Here is a 20,837-nt window from a genome sequence, read left to right on the forward strand (position 1 = left end):
CCATCTCCCGTCGGGGACAGGGGGTGACCGGGCCGTCCCGGGGCCCTGCTCGGTGCTGGGGGCAGCGCGGGCGGCAGGCCCGGGAGCGGGGCCGGGGGATCACGACCGGGACCACGCTGGGGCTCGGAGCCGCGCCGGGCACCGGGGCAGCGGCAGCCACTCACGGCTGCAGCGGTTTCCGCGCGTATCGCGATATCACCCTCAGCGCCGCCGCTCCTGCCCGGGGGCGGAGCGCTTTGGGCCCCGGCGCGATGGAGGCGCTGCGGCGGCCGGCGCTGCCCGAGGACGCGGTGCGCTCCCGCCTGTTCGCGGCGGCGGCGGGCCCGGGCGGCGAGGCGCTGCTGCGGCGCTGCGCTGAGCTGGCCCTGGTGCGCTTGGCCCCGCTCCTGGCCGCCTGCGTGTGGCAGCGGCAGCCGTTCCGCCTGCGCTACGTGCCGGGCCGCAGTGAGCCGGGAGGGGGCCGGGAGGCGCGGCGGGAGGAGCGCCCGGAGCGGAGGGACTGGGAGGGGCACCCGGCGGCCGGGAACCGGGAGCCAGTGAGGGGGAACCGGCGGCCGGGAACCGGGAGAGTGTGAGGGGGATCCGGGAGCGTGTGAGGGAAAAGCGGGGGGGTAGAAGGGGAACCCGGCGCCCGGAATCGAGTAGCCTGTGAGGGGGAACCCGGGAGCGTGTTAAGGGAATCAGGCGGCCAGGAACCGGGAGTGTGAGGGGAAACCGGAGGGGTGTGAGGGGAACCCGGCGGCCGGAATCGAGGAGCGTCTGAGAGGGAACCGGGGGGGAGATCGTTTGAAGGGGATCCGGCGGCCGGGAACCGGGAGCTTGTGAGGAGAAGGCGGGAGAGTGTGAAGGACACCTGGCGGCCGAGAACCTGGATCTTTTGAGGAAAATCTGGCGGCAGGGAACCGGCAGCGTGTGAGGGGGAGTTGAGCCCTGTGAGGACGACCCGGTGGCCGGGAACTGAGGGCGTGTGAGGGGAAACCGGGATAGTTTGACGGCAATCTGGCGGCCGGGAACCGGGAGAGTTTGAGGGGCACCCGGCGGTTGAGAACCGGGATCTTTTGAGGAGACTCCGGCAGCCGGGAACAGGCAGTGTGTGAGGACAACTGGGCCGTGTGAGGGGGTCTCGGAGGCCAGAAACCAGGAGCGTGTGAGGGGGACCCGGCGGCTTCCCCGACTCTCGGTGTCACAGCACGGGTTAGCCCGGTGAGGCATCTGGTGCCACCTCCCTGGTGCAGCGGGGCCATCCCCGAGCACAGGACACAAGATTGTGTCAGCAGGGTCTGGGATATCCGCAGTGAGGGAGACTCCGCAGCCCGTGTGGACAATCTGTTGCTGGGCACGGCGTTGCTGAGCCGCCTCTCCTGTCTGTGCCCCGTGCAGGCGAGATCCCGGCGCACTTGGGCGGCACCGCGGTGTTCGGGGATAAGGTGGAGGATGAGTGGTTCATTGTGTAGCTGCTGCGGGAGATGAGCAGGGAGTTCGCGGGGCTGGCAGCCAGGTAAGGTGGGTGCTGCTGAGCTGCTTTAGTGGGAGGGCTGCCAAGGGGCAGTGCCTGTGCTCTGAAGGTCCTGTCTTAGCATTGCCCGTCCTTGGAGGTGTTTCCCCATCCCAGACACGTTGGAAGTGTCCAAGGGCAGGTTGGATGGGGCTTGGAGCAGCCTGGGCTCATGGAAGGTGTGCCTGGCTGTGGCAAGGGTGTTGGAAGGAGGTGTTGATCTTTAAGGTCCCTTCTAACCTAAGCCTTTCTATGAGTTTATGAATATTAAAAAAACCCCAGCAGACATGGATTCAGAAGTGTCCCTGAGGGTAGGGAATGCTCAGGGCTGGAGTGTTGCTGTTTCTGTAAGGACACAGGCTTTGTCTGGTCCAGGTGAAATAATGAGCAGACACCTTCACACGAATATGGATGGCAGCTAATGGAATGAATTAAAATGGACATAATTTATTTGGTCATTAGCAAAAAATTGTTTAATTATTTTCCCCTACTCCAAGATTCTTACAAGGGCTGGAACAGAAGACCAAAATAGATTGCAAGTGAGTACCTGGACTGTCAGGCTCATACTTTCCTTTTGTTTGAGGGAACAGACAGAGTGAGGGAGTTGAGAAGGTTGCATTCAGGGCTTTTCTTAGCATCAGGAACCAGCAGAGGTCGCATGTGATACCTGAAATGCTGCTTTTTAGTTCCTGTGATGTTCTGAAGCAGTTAGGATATCCTGGTTCTCGTAAAGCACTTCTCTAGTTGAAAAGAAACGTGGTTTTTTTGTTGTTAAGGAAACAAGATGTATTTGATGAAACGTGTTGCAGTTCAAATGGGGATTTTCCAGAATATTAAGGATTTTTCCTAATGTATTTAGAATGACAAAAGTTTATATTTGCTTGGGGATTTCAGTTTGGAACAAACATTGTATAGCCTGAAAAGCAATTTATCAGAAAAATCTTTCTATGATGTATTTTGAATGCAGTCTCAGGCACTGCCTGTAATATGGGTGCCTCCAAAGCCAGTCTGGTGACCTGGAGGGAGTTTGCTGGCTGTCCCCAGCCCAGTCCCGCTGCAGGGAGTGTTTGTTTCTGCTCTGGCTGTTGCAGGTGACTTTCACTCGGTGTTTATATGCACAGCTGGTGCAGCAGCAGTTTGTTCCAGACAGACGCAGTGGATACACCCTGCCCGCCCCAGCTCATCCTCAGTACAGAGCCTGCGAGCTGGGCATGAAGCTGGTAATGATTGCTGGGGCATTTTGGCCTTGGTTCATGCATGCCCAGGGAATGGGTCCTTGTCTGGAGGTTGCCTGCTTGTCCAGAGAAATGTGAGCAAAGTCTGTCACACCTTGAGAACCTCTTGTTGTTGCATCTTTTATCTGCAGGCTCATGGCTTTGAAATGTTGTGCTCCAAGAGCAGTAAAGTGGCTCCTGATGCCAAGAGAAACGTGTTAAGCGGTCCTCTGTGGGAGAGATTCCTCAGGAGCTTGAAGGAGAAGGATTATTTCAAGGTCTGTGAGTATTTCAGAGTCTGTGGCTTTTTAACATTGCAGGGAAAATACATTTTAACCCTTGAACTTGTGTGAGGAGCTTGAATCCATATCTCTGTGTGAAATGAACTAATGTGTTTAAAGGGGACGTGTGCAGCTTGTTTCCCTTTGAAAGTAATTTATTTTGGAAATTAAAAAGGAAAAAGCAAGATGTGGGGATTGATTCATTCATCTAAAGCAAGGGGAGAAATACACTTGAGTGAAGAAAACTCCCATATGTGATTGTGTGAGGTGTGACTGATTTCACTGGTTTACATTTCATTTCCACCCCTCTAGAATTCAATATTCTTCAAGATCCATACATCATCGACCTATCTGGGCCCATGCAGGTGTAATTTTTATGTATGTGTGGGTTTTGTGACTTCTGGGGGTTTTGGTGAGGTTGTCTGGTTTATTTTTTTGTTTCTTTTTTTAAGATGCCTTTCACTACTTTTTTGATGTTAATAAATGGGACATAAATTGACTACTTGTTTCAAGGTTATCAAATTGGACAACACTATTGAGATTCTTAGCTCCATATCCTTTAATAAACTTCAAATACAGGAATGCCCTTTGCAGTATTGAGTTCCAAGTGTAGATGGCCAAGAGGTTTTAGTTGTTTTGGGTCTCTCAGCATTCCTGTGTGACCAACAGTCACCCTTAGAAAGCCTGACTGGGAAGAGGAAGGGGAGGGAGAATTGTTCGGGTTCATGCCTGTGACTTGCATTTAACAGGGAGAAATGGAAGGATCAGCCAAGTACCTGGAACTGTTGCACATGGCAGAAGATCACTTCCAGCAATCTGTTGCAGTGCCAGAAAGGTGAGAGCTACTTGAAATTCATGAGTGTCATATACCCTACAAATCCTGTAAGTGACCTTTGAAATGCTTGTTACAAACACCTGAACCCTTTTCTCCACTGCACATTGAACATGGGAGCTGTGGCCAGGACATACAAGTACTAATTCCTCTGGAATGCTCCACTGGGAGAAGTTCTGGCTTGAGTAACTCTTTTATCTTGGTTATGTGAAATGCTGAGCTCTTCCAAGTGGATTCCAAGTGGTGACTGCAAATCAATTTTTGCTTGGTTGACTGTAGAAAGTGTAGAAAAGTTTCATTGAAAAGCAGTCCCAGTGAATAATGAATACAGGGTAATCTATCTCCTTTGCTCAAGGAGCTGGCTGTGGATTTCTCTGGATGATCAAATCCAAAAAGTAAATCACTGCAAAAATATCTGAGGCTTTGCCAGCTCATAATATCTTGACTGTTATTTTTTTGAGTTTCCAGTCTGTGGTGTTTAGGATCAGGTAATCTTAATATTTACCAAGGCAAATGAAATGTAAAGGAAAAGAGCCATGACCAATGGGCTTTGGAGCCATCAGCTGGGAATTGCAGGGACTGACTGTGTCCTGTTTTGGCCAATGCTCTGTGTAGTGCTCTGGTACTTCCCTAGATTCATTTCCCTTTTTGATGTGCTTGCACAGAAGGAAAATGGAAGAATTCAAGTGAAAACCTGAATGCAGAGCATGTGATCCCATTGAATCCATTTCAGTAAATTCAATGTTTTTCTTCTAGCTGTGATGAAGTGAGCCCAGGTGATGAAATCCTGACACTACTACAGACAACCCCCATTGATGTGAAGGAATTGGAGAGAGAAGCAGCTTGTCTTCCTGCAGAGGATGGTGAGCTGGATGGGGGAATTATTCCTATTACAGATGATTATTTGTGGGGGCAGAGGGGCAATGCTGACAGCTGTGAAGGGAGAGCCAATCCAGCCTTCCTCAAGACTAAACACTGGGTTGGCTCTCCCAGTTTAGAGTAAGCCTTTCTTCCTCTACTTAGTGGCCCAAGGCTTCTCAGTGACTAGAATGGTCTCTCTTAGTTTGAGCTCTGCAAAGCAGAGTTTTTAAGTAGTGACAAGAAATCTGCACTCAGTTCTTCTCATCCTCTCTGGCTTTGCTGTGTGTGACCCAGGACCAGCACAAGAGCTGAACTGCAGAGCTGAGCTGCAGGATGGTTGCAGTCCTGTCAGTCAGCTGGTTGGGGCCTGTGAGCCAGCAGGCTTGTGCAGAGTAACAGATGTGTGCTGTGTTCTTTCAGATGACAGCTGGCTGGATATTACACCAGGTGCTCTGGATCAGATGCTGAGGGAGACAAGAAATGAGTCCCTTCCTTCCCCAAATGAGGAGGAGCAAAAGTATGACTTGGAAACAGTTGCTGAGAGCATGAAGGCTTTTGTGTCCAAAGTCTCCACGCAGGAAGGAGCAGAAATGCCATGGTAGTAGCCCCTGGAGTTTGGCTCTGGTGTGGAATGTTGCACTGTGCTGCAGCCCTGTGCTTGGTTCTGTGATGCAGAGAATCAGAGTTTGAAGGTGCTGTGCTGAGCAGGGCCTGAAGCAAACCCAGAGCAGTGAACCTGTGCTTGCTTTAAATCAGCTTGGTGCCACTCTGGCACTGGTGCAGGTTCAAGTGCTGCAAGCTGAGCTGGTCTCTGTTCCTCAGTTGGATTTTGTGGTCTTCACAATTTTTCTCCTTTATTCAAAGAATTCTTCCACTGGTTGTTTGATGTCTAATGCACACAGGCTTCAAACTTCTGAGGACTTTTACATTCAAATGTCCCAACTTTGGTCCTGGCTTGAGAGAAATCAATATGGCTTGTGCCTGTGTCAGGCTTATGCAAGCATAGAAGCTTCATTTCTTTAAAAATATTTTTAGATTTCAGGTCATCTGATGAATCCCATGTTACCTTTGATGTGCATTCTTTTACCAAAGCCCTGGACAGAATTTTAGGTGAGATTGCTTCTTTCTTTGAAACAAATGCCAGCACTGATTTCTTTGCTGTTGTACTGACACAACATCATGTGCAGGAGCAGACTCGGAGGAGCTGGATTGTGATGATGTGGATGAAGAGGAGGAGTTTGCTTTCTCAGCTGAGGATGATGAGGAGCTGGATGCTGGGAATGGAAGGCAGGAGCACAAGGTGTCTCCTGAGGAGCTCGTGGGCAGTCTCAAGGCGTACATGAAGGAGATGGACCGTGAGCTGGCACAGAGCAACGTTGGGAAAAGTTTCAGCAGCCCCAAGAGAGGGGTGAGTGTGCCTTGAGCTCTGATTTGCAGCAGAAATTTCCAAGCAGGAAATGTGCTGCAAGTGGCCATTCTGAGTGATGGGATTGGAACCTTCCCACGTGCAAGCAAAGTGTGCTGGACCTGCACCATCATACATTTTTTATAAACTAAAGCTTACCTAAGCTTGGAATTTGCCCATCTTCTCCAGGGCTTAGTTTTAGTTTGCCCATCTTTTCCATGTTTTTAGTAGTAGGGCAAGCAGCTGCAGCTTCGCTTCTGAATTCCTGTAGTAGTTTTCTCCCATAGGAAGCTGAGCCAGGACTCAGCAACACTTTGTGTCCTTCTTTTGGAACTTAATGTGAGTAATGGAGAGTGGTGATTTTCAGCTGGCATGAGCATTTGGTGTCTGAATTCCAATTCTCCTATCTGTCAGGACTCAGGAGTGTACTGGACTTTTTTGGCTGCACAATGGTTGTTTCTTTTCTCCTGTGGTTTGCCATTTTCCCCCCCTTAAATCTGCTCATGCAATTTCATAAAGCTTTCTCTTTGTACTCCCTGCAGGCAAGTTCTGTTGGAGCAGCCCCATGTGAGAGTGCTGGCCCTGATTGTGGAGCTGAGGCTGCTGAGCTGGCAGCCCTGGCTGTGGACATGAACCTGGTGGCAAAGCTGCTCAAGTCCTGCAGTGCCCAGGCTGGCCTGACAGGACCCAGCTGGAACATTTACAGAGCCTGGGGGTGAATTTACCTGAGAGCACAGAGCTCACTGGCAGCTGAGCAAGGCAGGGAGAGCCTTGGCACAAGACATGGCTGCTGGGGAGATGGAGCACAGACACAGGAGCAGGATGTGGGAGAAGAGGCCAAAGGTTTGAATTTAGAGCATTCTGTTCATTTTTGTGTCACTTCAGCAGAGTGAATTTACCTGCAAAAGCTTCTGTTTGCACACTGTCTTGGGTGGAAATGAAATTTTCCAGTGCTAACACATTTTCAGAAAACTGAAAAATGATGTTGAATGCATGACTCAATTGAGGTTTTGTTTTATTACAACACCTCTCTCCCATTTTTTCATTCAGTGATCCAATTTGCCACATTTCTAAAATGTTCTTTTACCCATTGCTGAGTGGGTTCAATATCTGAGGAGCAGTTCTTGTTCTGAAAATGCTGCTGCCTTCAGGGCCAGGTGGGGAAATACCACATTGCAGGAAGAGTAATTGGACCAAATGTGTAAATATTGGCCAGCAGTAGTTTTAAAATTTATTTCAATAAAAACATAAATACATCTTGATTACTGATTTTTTTGAAGGTATGCATAACTTCCTCAGTTCTTGGAGTGAAAGTATTTTTGTAATTGTTCATTTTCGGAATGAATTCCATTCTTGCTGAATGTTGATATACAGCTACTGCTGGCATGATGCGAGCCCAGGCTGAGCCGTTTGGGGTTTTTTTCAGTGAAAATGTGGGTGGAAGGCATGCAGCATGTTGCTTTCATGTGGAATGAACAATGTATTTTAAATATGACAACTTTTGTTTCAACAAGATAAATTTTGTATAAAATACATAGAAATTCTTGATACACAGACACCAACAGGGCAGTCCTGCTGGGTCCAAATCAGCTTCTTAATTTCTCTTTATTTCTTTTTCATTCAGCAATGAATGAGTTGTCCTGCACTGATGTTGTGTAATTTCCTTTGTCAGCAGTTCAGGGAGAGCACTGGCAGGTTGGACAGGGATTAGAGATGGACAGCAAGAGCTGGGAAGTGTGAAGAAGGTTCTGCTACATTTCAAGCAATTTGGACTGCTAAGAGGTGAGAGAAATCAGTGGTGGAAAAATGGGGTTAACAGAGGGTTTGTAATTGAGACAAGAATAATGAGTAGCTAGTGGTGGAAAACAGAGGTACTTGAACCACAGGAAGGGTTGGTGTTTGACCAGGAATGGTAATTTACTCTGAAAATACATAAAATTCTCTACTGACGAGTAGCTAGATCAGGTTTAGATACTTTAAAACATAATTGAGTTGAAGAACATGATCACATTGAACTGCTGTGTGGCCTGTGCTATAGAAAAGGTCCAAATAGATGGAAGGACTCCCTTAGTGCATGAGCAGAACTCTTAAGCTGAGGTTCAGAACAAAGCTGCTCTTTTGCAAACACTCCAGCTGCTGTTGCTGCTTGGATAATCTGACTTTTCCATCAGTGGGGCTGGGATTTCTCTGGGGCTCTGCTCATCCCAACTCTTTCCATTTGTTCAGCAGCTTCCCAGGGGAGCCCTGCAAGGCTCTGGGAGTGCTCCCAGGAGAGTTTGCCATGGAAGAAGAAGCATTTCCATGCTGCCTCTTCCTCTGCTTTGAGGTAACACACGAGGCATATCCACTTTTAATTCTGAGAGTGTTTTTAGTGAAGGAAGCCTGATGGAATTAATTAGGGCAGACAAGTGGTGTGTGGTTCCCTTTCAATGGATTTCTGTCCAAGTGTATTCTGGAGTTGTTTAACTGGTTAATTTTCCCTTATAGTCTGTGTTTCAACTGGGGGAATCCCCATTCACCTGCAGTGTTGAGGGGATCAATGGAAAGAAACCCTGCCTTGGCCATTATTTCAGGGCTATCAATGGATGGGGAATCCCCATTCTCTTGCTGAAATAGATCAGGGAACACCCTTTATGATGGGATTTTATAGGTCTTAAATGAGAACAAACCTTCAATTTTCATCATCTTTCAGTTTAAATTGACAAGGAATCTCTGTTGTGCCTTATTTTTAGGGTTGAAATTGGTAGAAACCCCCACTGATTCCATTGAGGGATTTAAATCGAGGGGCCACAAAAGCTGGAAAAAATGAGGCATAAAAGGGCAGCAAAAAAAACAAGGTGGAAAAAAATTGGTAGAAAAGGGGTGGAAAAGAAGGTATCAAAAAGAGGTGGCAAAAAATGGAAGAAGAACAAAATGGAGGGGAAAAAAGGGGCAAAAATTGGGAAAAGAGGGCAGCAATAAAAATGGGGGGGAAGGGCAGAAAAAACAGGAAAAAAGGCACCAAAATGGGGGGCGAAATGGCAGCAGAAAAGGGGGGAAGAGTTAAAAAATGTAGATGACATAATGGTGAAAAGGTGGCATTTAGGAAGCAGGAAAGCTCTAGAAAGGTGAGGAGAAAAGGGTGCAAAACATGAGAGGAAAAAGGATGGGAAATAGGAGGGGAAAAGAGCAGGAGTCCCAGAGACACCCCCAGAGCTCAGGCCCCCCTCCCCAATCCCACAGACACCCTCAGGTACCCCCAAGAGAGCCCCTGCAAACCCCACAGACACCTGGGCCTGGATTCCTGCAGGAACACTCGGGAACAACTGGGCTCCTTGCAGCGGGATGAAAACAACGGCCAGGGCTGGGAATGTGTGCCCACTGTGCTGCCAGGCTGGGAATCAGCTGGGTGGGGCCGTGCCATGGCAAAAGGCTCCTGAACAAGTGCCAGGTTTGTGGGCTGCAGCTGGAGCTGAGAAGCAAAGGGATTAGTCCAGGCAGGAGAACATCCCCTCATGGGGTACTGCTGCAAAGTGGGCATGTTTGGAACAGAGCCTCTCCTTCAGCAGGCCAACGCTGCCAGATGGAAATTGCCAAGGGCACGAGGCTGGGCAGTGAAGAGCAGAGCTGCTGTGAAGGTAAAGCTCAGTTCATTCAGAGAGATCACACAGGTCACCTGAGCACTGTTACAGGTAGGAAGCAGAAAATGAGAGATTTCCAGGAAAGCCTTTGTAGTTTGGTGGGGAAAAGGAGTCGTGATGCCCAATGGCTGCAGGGATGGTGATCCAAATGAGTTCTGAGCAGATTTCCTTTTTTTTTTTCAATTGGAGAGGGTTATTAACCTTAGCTGCTGTTGCAAGGCCAAACAGTTTTGGAATCTCTTCTAGTTTCATCTAGCTGTCCTCCATGCTGCATACTCACAGCAGCCATATTGAATTGTCATATAATGTGTGAATTTGCTTGTGTCCCTATCCCAAATGTCATCCTTCCTGGGTTTTCAGCTTCTTTTTAACATGCTAGTAAATCTTCTGCATCCCTCTGCAGTATTTCCATGGGTAAACCCACTGAAGAGCACAAGCTAAAGGATGCTACCTCCAGCTGAGCACAGGGAGCAGTGGGAAAGGATGTTCTATCAGCATTTTCTGTCCCTGTGCTGATACTGTTCTCCCTGGGAGGGAGCTGGGAAATCCCTATTTCTGCTGCTGTGCTCTTCCTGATGTGTGTCACAGCTGATGCCAACCCCGTTTTCCCAGTGTAATGATGATTCTGGATGTCTGAGTGTACCTGCTGGCCTTGGAAATGCCACTGATGGTTATTAAGGAGAAGGCAAGTGCCACCATTTCCCTGTGGGAACAGAAACGTGTGGCCGTCCCTCAGTGCAGCTCTTTTGGTGACAGCGGTCAGTGGCCATTCCTGGTGCAGTTTTGTTATCATTTTTTCTTATACCATTCTATTTTATTCCCTTCAGACTTCCCACCCTTTGCCATTCCTCACTTCTTACCCAGCACTGCCCCAATGGTCCCTGGGTGCAGCTTTTTTAGAGAACAGGGCCCGTCCCAACAGGCGGCTGCTGCAGCCAGGGCAGGGGCAGGGCAAGGCACATCACAGCACTGGTGGTGCTTGGAGACTGTTGGCTTTTGCAGTTCAGGCAGATCAAATCAATCCCAATTGTAAGAGATTTCCACCATCTGCTACTTCTCCCCTCTTTTCCTGGATGGATTTGACAGCTCTTCCTTTCCTCCCACAGAGCTGGAAAGCAAAATGCCCACCTGTCCCATTTATTTGGCACCACTTTCTCCCTCCTCCTCTCTCTGCCAGCTCCAGCAAAGCCATTTCCCCCACTGGCACCAGCTGCCTCCTGTCCCTCGCTCCCATTTTGCCCACTCTGAACTCCTGGAGCCGCCTGCCCACGGAGCCGCAGCCGCCGTGGGGCCGGGTAATGGTGCAGGGAATGCTGGCAGGGATTCTTGGGCTGGGCTGGACCAGGCCAGGTGCCCAGGGCCAGGAAAAGCGCTCTGAGCCTCTGCTGCTGCCCCTGGGCAGGCAACAGAACACAGCAGGAAAGGCTCGGGGCTCTAAGGAAAGGCAGCCAGAGATCTCTCACACATCATGGGCATTGGAAGCCTGGAGTGGGGCCATTAATTTCCATTGAATGTATTATGAAAGAAATCACAACAAAAGAGTGAGTAGGCTGCCAAATCCTAAAAATGCACCTTCTCCACACTGTTCTCTCCTTCCTGGGCTTCACTTTATCCACAATTCCCTCCCTCTCTCCTCCCCACACAGTGTCACAGAGGGATGGGGGTTACAGCCACATCATGTCACTGCATCCCCCTCAGGGAGACAAATCTGTCCTGCTCTGTTGTCATCTTTTCACGGGGGTTCCATACTGTTGTCTCCTTATTGTAGATATTTCACACTTTCTTGGTGTTTTCTCCTGGGCAGCTCCTCAGAGCACTGACTCTTCATTCTTCACAAAGTAGCCAACTGACTCCAGTTCCCTTCCCAAGCTACCAGCCCACTCTTTCATAGCACTCTTCTTCTCATTGGTTACAGCTGTGGCCTGTTAAAATCAGGCCTATTCCTAATATTTGCTAATTGCCTCATCTGCAACTCCTTAGGGGTAAGATTACTTTCTGGACCATCTTTATTTTCTTATATTCTATCCCCCTACACTGCTCCAGCCTGGGATTCCTCCACAGGAGGACAGTCAGATCCTTTGTGACAGTGTCCTGGTTCAGGGCAAATTTGAGCTCCTCTAGGAAAGCAGATTCATTTGGCTCCTCCCTGCAACCAATCTGGGAGAAAATACCTCCTTGGAGAAAAGTGGAAAAAACCTATTTTTTAAACAATAAAACCCCTTGCTGCTCCAAAAGAGATGACAAACTGAGAAAGTCCTCCTCCAGGTTGCAGTTCAGCTCACTGAGTCTCCCATCAGTCCCTCTGGTGCTGGAAATGTTGTGCCCCAGGCCCAGCCCGGCAGGCCCCAGGTGTGAGCTGCTGGTGCTCTTCTGGGTGTTCAGTCCAGAGCAGGTTCAAACAGGTCCGAAAAAAGGGGAAAAGGAAAAAAAACAGAGTCCAGGGAACTTCTTTGCCTCAGCTAGCTCAACTAACTAAAAGCCAAGGAGAGCTCAATCCTGTTGTCTGTCCATCTGCAGATAACACAGTCCAGGAGCAGGAATGTGGAGGAGTGAGAGCAGTGTCTGAAAACAAAATGCGCGCTTCTTCTCTCCCCTCTTCACTCTCTGGAAGACGTCTTAAAGAGGCAAAACTTATTATTCAGCATAAACAGAAGAAGACGATTTGGGCTGAAAGCATCATATAGTCAACTTGGACAGACAGACAGACCATTGCCCACAGTCAGGTGCCTGATGCCAATAGTGGGATTCCTCCTCAGCATGTGTCAGCGGTTCTTCCTCCTCTTCCAAAGACAGTTCACAAGTGCCACATTCAGACCAGTTGGTGATGATTTCCAAGAGGCCAGGAAGATTTGGATTTCCCATTGGAGCTTATTGTGTCATGAGGGCAATGCCCTCACTGCAGGCAGCGTCGGTGGCAGGATGGATTGCAGAGACTTTTCCTTTGCAGCCCCAGCCCAGCGCTGGCACTGGGGATGAAGAGGCACTGAGGTGACCCTGAGAGGAAGTGCAAGGCACAGGGCACAGCTGAGGAAGGACAGCGCTGTGCTGGGCTCAGAGGTGAAGCTGGCACTGCCCAGTGTGCAGAAGACACTTTCTGCAGCCCCTGTTACAGGGGAGCTTGGGTCTTGCTGCAGAGATACGGCCGCTCATTGGAGCAGTTCTCACTCCTCAATCTGTTGTCAGCCAGGGACACGCACTGGGAACTGCCGAGGACAGGAACCCTGCAGGGAGGAGCAGAGGCAGCGCTGGCTGCCAGGGGAAGCCCTTGTGCCCCTGTGCCGCCATGCCCTGCTCGGCTCCCTGGCACTCACTGGGAGCTGTAGCTGCTGCCGTCCCCCCAGTGCAGGCGCTCGCCCCGTCTGCGCAGCCCGAGCCAGTAACCAAAATTCCCACAGAGGCGGGAGAGCAAATCCTGCCCAGGAGAGAGGAGTGGGAGCTGCCCCGGCCCCTCGGGGGGACACGTGCCCGGGGCTCCCCCCGCACGCCGGGGCTCCTTCCCTGCAAGGCCCCGGCCCAGGGCTGCAGCCCCGGCCCTGTGAGCACCGAGCCCGGCCCAGGAGCGCCCCCAGGCTGCCCTCAGCCACCCCACAGCGCCCGCAGCCCCTCACTCACCATGGCCTCCTCATCCTTGGCAATGGCCAGGGAGGCATTGAGCTCGGAGCACCGTTCCTGACCCTGCTCCCACGTGCTGAAATCCCGTGAGAAGTAGTAGCAGACCCCATTGTAGCCCACCCAGCCATGGGGACAGCCCAGAAGAGACGGCGGAGTCGCAGGTGTGACTGGAAGCTGTGGTGCTGCAGGGGGAAGAGGAGAAGGTCTGAGGATTCCCCTGTGCCAGGGAGCAGGGAGCCCACTCTGCCCCGAGGGGCTGGGCCCAGGCTGCTGCCCCTCCCTTACCTGCCAGCACAGCCAAGGCTGCCCCCAAAGCCAGCACCAGGAGCAGCAGAATCAGCACCACCGTGCCCACGGGATGGCACCTGAACCATTCACCTGGAGCAGGAAAGAGCTGCTGGCTGCCAGAAGCAGAGCCGGCCCTGCAATCTGCTCAGCCCATGGCCAGGGAGCAGAGCAGGGAGCCCTGAGCCAGTGTGGCCCTCCCTCAGCTGGCAGCCAGAGAGCCAAGAGCCTGGCCACAGGCAGGGACACAGCTGTGGGCACAGACAGGCACACAGCTGTGGGGACAGGCTGCAGCAGGAGAACTGCACAGCCTTGGGGTCAGCTGGGGCTCTTGCTTCCAGCCACGGATGGGGCCCAGCAGAGCACGAGGCCTCTTCCAGACATGGGGAAACAGCCACACACCTGCCAGCCCTGGCCTTGGGAGGGGACACGGGCCCCTGCCTAGAGGCCACAGGGGTGGCCCTGCACTCACCCAGGAATCTTCTGAGGTTCCTTTTGTGTTCATTGTTGGTTGCTGGTGTTCCCTGGGGAGCCAGGGGCTCCCTCACACTCCCATTTTTGGTGCAGAATCCATTCTCCACATCTGCACTCACTGCATGCTCACAAGTGGCATCCTCCTCCTTATGCAAGAGGCTTCTTGGGCCTCAGGCAAGTGTGGAACCGTGGCTGCTGGTCCCTCCTGGGGATGCTGGGGCCCATTCGCAACTCCACAAATGGAGCAGAATTCACTCTTCTCCAGCTCACAGGCAGCATCTCTCTGCCCAGAACAAACAGCACCTTGCCTGGGAGACATCAGGAGTGCTGCTGGCAGATCCTTTGGGAGCTCGGCCTCGGGAACAGCTTTCCAGCTGCGCTGATGGCACCCTGAAAGGGACACGGTGAGAGGTCGCTGCTGGTGCCGGCCGTGCGGGGACTCAGGAGGGCGGTGGCAGCTGTGGCTGCGCTGTCGGCGCTGCCCAGAGGTGCGGCAGCAGGTGCGGAGACAAGCGCAACCTCCGGGAGCTGGGGCAGCACCACCGCGGGTCGCAGCTGGGCTGGAGCCGCCTCCGAGCTCCGCCGCCGCCTGGCCGGGCTCCGGGTGTCGCCACCGCTGCTGAAGGAAACGAGCGCTCCGCCCGCCGCCCCTCCCATCCCGGCCAGACTCCGCGGGCACTCGGGCTGGTGCCGCTCTGCGCTCACACTCCGCGGGCACTCGGGCTGGTGCCGCTGTGCGCTCACACTCCGCGGGCACTCGGGCTGGTGCCGCTCTGCGCTCACACCCCGCGGGCACTCGGGCTGGTGCCGCTCTGCGCTCACACTCCGCGGGCACTCGGGCTGGTGCCGCCGCAGCTCGGGGCTCTCGCTGTGGGAGGGTTTTGGCTCCTCAGCGTGCGGCAGCGATGCCGAGCAGTGGGGGAGCAGTGAGCGGGGCGGCAAAGCGAGTAGCGCGCCGCGGGGACACCGACGTTCCTGTCTCGAAAAAGGGTGCTAAGAAAAAGGGCTCCACTCTGTTGGAGCTGGGGAAGAAGCGCAGCCCCGGTGAAGCCGCTTCTGGGGCTCTCAACAGTGAATTCTCGCAGGGATTCTTGGGCCGTGCTGGGCCAGGCCAGGTGCCCGGGGCCAGGAAAAGCGCTCGGAGCCTCTGCTCCTGCCCCTGGGCAAGCAACAGAACACAGCAGGAAAGGCTCGGGGCTCTCAAGAAAGGCAGCCAGAGATCTCTCACCCATTTTAGTGTAACAAGCCTGGAATGGGGACATTAATTTTACTTGAATTTATTATCAAATAAATTGGAGGAAGGGAATGAGAAGTACACCAAATCCTAAAACTGCACCTTCTCCCTGTTAAGAATATGAAGCTTGACTAGGCCAATATTAAAGCAGCAATCAATTTATTATTTAATATGGTGAAGTATGAGCAATACAGCGCCGGGTACAGTGGGGGAAGTTTTCCCTCCAACTGCACAGCGATAATTGATGGTTACAGGTACTTATAGGGGTACTCATCAGCTTTTTCAGCAGTTTCTATTTCCAATTTTTTTACTCATCAGCAATTTTTATTCCAAATTATTACATCACAATTCTATACATTATTGTGATCTTAGTTTCTCAGGATGTATCTCAAAGGAGTATCCCCAGATGGTGACGGTCCAGTTTCCGAAAAAAGAAAGACGAATCCCATCTGGTGGGGTCCAGCTCCACAGATGTGTGTCCACCTTTTAATTGCAGAGACTCTAAATCTCATAACAGTGATGTCCAGCTTCCCTTTGGTCGAAACCATAAACCCTTGAGGTGATGTTCATCTTTCTTTCTCAAGCTGTTTTTCTCTGCTTCAATAAGGCATGAGATAAGCATATTTCCTTTATATGTATTCCAAAGCTACAGTTTCAAGGATACAAGTAATATTCTAAAATTATACTTCAGAAGGTTATTATTGCAGAGCTTTTTATGGATTAAATGCAAGCAAAAGGGAACATCCTTAACACCTTAATTCCAATGCTCCTAAATCAACCATGGTTAATTGCAAACAAAAGATAGGCTCAAAGGCCTTTTTCCATGCTTTATTCTCCTCAGTTATTATTAGAATTCACAACTATCCCATTGTCGATGTCCACATATTTCGCATTCGCAAGTACACACTTTGCCTGTTTGTACCTGACACGAAACACAGCTTTGCCTCTCACACCCCTGATCCAGGACAGGCCCACTGGGTCTGGGGGGATTTGTGGGGATTTTGCGAGGGTTTTGGGGATTTCGGGGTGACTTTTTTGGGCTTCTGGGGGATTTTATTGTCAGTTTCGAAGGAATTATTGGAGGTTTTGGGATGCAATTACTGGGCGAGAATTACGTGATTTTTGGGCTTTTGTATTTTGGGGGATTTTATTGGGGTTGTGAGGGGTTTCTTGAGAAAGGATTTATTGAAATTATTTGGAGTATTTTTTAATCTTGGTGAGTTCCACTGGGATTTTCAGAGATTCTGTGGGGTTTTTGAGGGTTTTCTTGTAATTATTGGGGATTTTGTGGGATTTTCATGGAATTTTGGGGGGCTTTTGGGGCATTCCCTTGGTGTGGGGAAGAGCTGAGAGGCACCAAAATCTCCTTAAAGCCCCCGAAAGTCCAAATAAAACCCACTAAATCCCAATTAAATCTCTCAGAATCTCATTAGAACACCCTAGAATTCCAATAAAAGCCCACAAAATCCTTTGAAATCCCAATAATCCCAAAAATCCTGATTAAACTCCTCAAATCCCCCAAAAATGTCCCCAAAACCATAAAAAGTCCCACAAAATCTCCCCCAAAATCCAAAGAAATCCTGGCAACACACAAAAAACCCCACAAAACCCCTCAAATCCCACCAAAAATCCCGAAAAACCCCAAAACCCCAATGAACCCCACTAAATGGCTCCACAATGCCAATAAAATACCCCAAAATATCCTAAAAATCCCAATAAAACCCCCAGAATCATTGAGAATCCCAAAAAGTCTCAGCAAAATCTCAGTAAAACCCCCAAAATTCAAAAAAAGCCACAAAAATTTCAATAAACCCTCAAACACCCCCAGAAAAACTCCCCCTTAAAATGCCAATAAAATCCCCCAAAATCCAAACCCCCCAAAATCCACAAAACCAGCCACTCCCAGTCACTCCCAGTATGATTCCAGTCGCTCTCAATGCAGTCCCAGTGTAACCCAGTATGGACTCAGCTGCTCTCACTGTGATCCCAGTTGCTCTCAGCATAATTCCAGATATTTCCAGTTCCTCCCATTATGATCCCAGTTGCCCCAATAACAGTCCCAGTCCCTCCCAGCAGAGTCCCAGTTGTGCCCAGTTGCCTCCAGGGTAGATTCAGTTTCCCCCAGCATCGTCCCAGTTGCTCCCAGTGTGATCCCAGCTGTTCCCAGTGTGGTTCCAGTGCCCCCAGTATGGTTAGAGATACTCCCAGTAGGTTTTAGATACCTCAGAATGATCCCAGTCTTTCCCAGTTGCTCCCAGTTTCCTCCAGCACAATCCTAGTTTCCATCTGTTGCTCAAAGGGTGGCCCCAGTTGCTCCCAGTATGATCCCAGTTGTCCCAATTGTAGTCTCAGTCCTCTCAGCATGGTTCCAGAACCTTCCAGCCGATCCCAGTTGCTCCCAGTGTGTCACATTTTCCTCCCAACATGGGCCCAGTAGCTCCCAGTAACCCCCCAGTTAGGTTCCATTCACTCCCAGTGTAATCCCAGTATGATCCCAGTAACCTGCAGTCTAATCTCAGTTGCTCCCAGTCACTCCCAGTCTGATGCCAGTGCCCCCAGTGTGATCCCAGTTGCTCCCAGCATGGGCCCAGCTGTTCCCAGTGTGCTTCCATCACTCCAGTGTGGTTACTGACACTCCCAGTATGGTCCCAGTTGAACCCAGTTGTCCCTGCTCTAGTCCCAGTCACTCCCCAGATGATCCCAGTCCCTCCCAGCATGGTCTCAGTTGTTGTTATTATATTTCTGGAGCCCCAGCTCTCAGGTTGCCACAGCTCTCAGCTGTCCTATCTTCTATTGCTGTTGTTATATTTCTAGAGTCCCATACGTTCAGGGTGCTCTTCTCACACACAGCTCTTCACAGCAGTGTTGCTCCTGCTTCTTGGTCAGGGCTCCTCCAAGACTCTCCCTGCACAGCCAACCCACTCCCTTTTATCCCAGTTATCTTCATTGGCCACAGCAGCCACCCAATTAAGGACATCACAGCTGCAGCCCATTTACAATTAGGATCGGGGCACGGCCACTTATACAATACATATATTTTACTAGGACTCCTACTATACCCACTCAATCCCAGTTGCCCCCAGTGTGGGCCCCGTTCTCCCCAGCATGGTCCCAGTTGTTCCCAGTGTGGTTCCAGTCCCCCCAGGATGGTGACAGACACTCCCAGTATATCCCAGTTGCCCCCAGCATGTCTGTAGTCATTTCCAGGCACTGCCAGTGGTCCCAGTAAGGTGTCAGTTCTCCCAGTATGATCCCCCAGTCATGCCCAGAATATCCCAGTTGCCTCCAGCATGCATCCAGTCCTTCCCAGTTCCTCCAGTTTACTTGCAGCATCATCCCAGTTTCCCTCAGTTGCTCCCAGTAGCCCAAAGTGTGATCCCAGTTGCTCCCTTTCAACCCCTGTATCATCCCAGTAAGCTCCAGTTTGATCCCATTCACATGCCTGCTCTCCCAGTGTGGTCCCAGTATAATCCCAGTTGCTTCCAGTCTCTCCCAGTATGGTCCCAGCTGCATCCAGCATGGTTCCAGTTGCTTCCTAGATCAGCCCAGTCAGTCCCAGTATGATGCCATTTGCTCCATGCATGCTCCCAGTTGCTCCCAGTCAGGCCCAGTATGGGGGATGATGTGCAGGGTGTGTTCCCAGTCATTCTCAGACACTCCCAGTATTAGTCCAGTCCCTGCCAGTATGAACCATTTGTGCTCCACATGGTTCCAGTTGCTCTCTTTCACCCTCACTTTCCTTCCCGTCACTCCCAGTATCTCCCAGTGTACCCCAGTTCCCTCCAGCATCTTTCCACTTCCTTCCAGTATGATCCCATTTGTTTACAAGCACTCCCAGTCAGCCTCAGTGTAGTGGCACTCACTGCCAGTATGATCCCAGTCACCTCCAGCATGATCCCAGTTGAAGTTCAGCAGTTTCCAATCACCCCCAGCATGCAGCCAGTCACTCCCAGTTCCTCCCAGTTGCTCCTATCATGTCCCCACTTGCTCACAGCTACTCCCAGTCATCCTCAGTATAATCCCAGTCACTCCAAGTGTATCCCATTTGCCGCTAACATGGTTTCAATTGCTCCCCGCAGGCTCCTGCTCACTCCCAGTATGATCCCAGTATGATCCCAGTGTCCATCAGTGCGATCACATGCTGGCCTGGCATGGCAGTACGATCCAAGTACGATGTCAGTACCAACACAGTACAATCCCAGCCACTCCCAGTATGTTCCCAGTATAATATCAACACAAACCCAGTACAATCCCAGTACGATCCTAGTAGGATGTCAGTACAAACCCAGTACAGTCCCAGTCACTCCCAGTAGGATCCCAGTCCAGCCCAGTCCCTGGCAGTGCTGCCACTGCTGGAATCCCCCAGCCCTGTGTGCGTTCCCCCCGGCGGATGTGCCGAGAGGAGCCCCAAGGGCTGGCAGTGGCCAGGCAGGGTCCCCAGCAAGGCCCAGTTTGGATGTGCAGCCCCCAGTTTGCCTCTCCTTTGGCCCAGGCCGGGTTTCCCCGCCCGCAGCGGCTGGGAGCAGCCGAGAGCCCCGCGCTGCCCATCCCGACCTGTCCCGGCTCCATCCCCGCTCCTGCCACGGGCTGCGAGGGCTGCGGGAACGGGGCACCAAGGGTGTGGCTGCTGCTGGGGGAGGAGGAGGAGGGAGGGAAGGGCAGGGATGAAGGGGGAGGAGGAGGCGGGGTTAGGGGGGAGGAGGGATGGAAGAGGAGAGGGAGGAAGAGGAGGGACAAAGGAGCATCGAGGAAAGAAGAAAACCACGTGGTCATTCCTTCCCTGAATTCGCAGCCCCCACCTGTGGGCTCATCGCCCCCCCCTCACCATCGCGCAAATGAGTGGGGGGGGGAGCTCAGCCCAGATATCCCGGGGGGTCCCTGGGTTGGGTTTTTTTGGGGGGATGTTTAGAGAATGACGCAGTCCAAGGCTGAGCGGAAAAGGCCCCTTGGGGGGACATCGGGGGGTGCCGGTGGCGGCTGCCGGCAGAGGCAGCCTGGAGGAGCAGAGCCCTGTGTGCCCCAGGAGCCCAAAGTGGGGAGCCCAGAGAGGGGGGAACGCCGCCATTGGCGGGACCCTCAAGAGCCTGGAGAGGGGCAGGGGGGACTCCTTGGAGCCGCTGCAGCCCAGAGCAGAGAATGAGGGGAGAAGGGAGCCCGAACAGCCCCGGCATCCCGAAATGGGGAGATGGAAAACGGGGAGCTTTTCGGATCGCCGAGTCTCCCAGCAGCCTGGGCAGGGCGGGCACCGAGTAGACGGGGGACCCCCAGTCCAAGCCTGATCTCCAGCAGCTGGGACAGGGGGGAACCTCCCCGGGCACCTGCGGGATGGGGGGCGATGCTCTTGGGTTCCAGAGTTCAGGCAGCGCTGGAGCCGCACGATTCCGGCCGTCCTGTGCTCCCGCCGCTTCCTGCTGCCGCCCCGCCTCTTCCCCTCTCCCTCCTCTTCCTCGTCCGGTCCGGAGCCCTCGAAGCCGGCGGGAGGAGCGGGGATGGAGCCAGGACAGGTCGGAACGGGGCGAGGGCT

The 20,837-nt window shown here is 51.9% G+C and overlaps 1 pseudogene; it reads left to right on the plus strand.

Annotated features, from left to right (window-relative positions):
- Nucleotides 1-251: 251 nt before the first annotated feature.
- Nucleotides 252-6,891, plus strand: LOC128933557 (protein ecdysoneless homolog; annotated as a pseudogene).
- Nucleotides 6,892-20,837: the final 13,946 nt, after the last annotated feature.

This window comes from Melozone crissalis, unplaced genomic scaffold (genome assembly GCF_028551555.1).
Source record: "Melozone crissalis strain CALT ecotype California unplaced genomic scaffold, PUWL_Pcris_2 ptg000003l_1, whole genome shotgun sequence".
Lineage (NCBI taxonomy): Eukaryota > Metazoa > Chordata > Aves > Passeriformes > Passerellidae > Melozone > Melozone crissalis.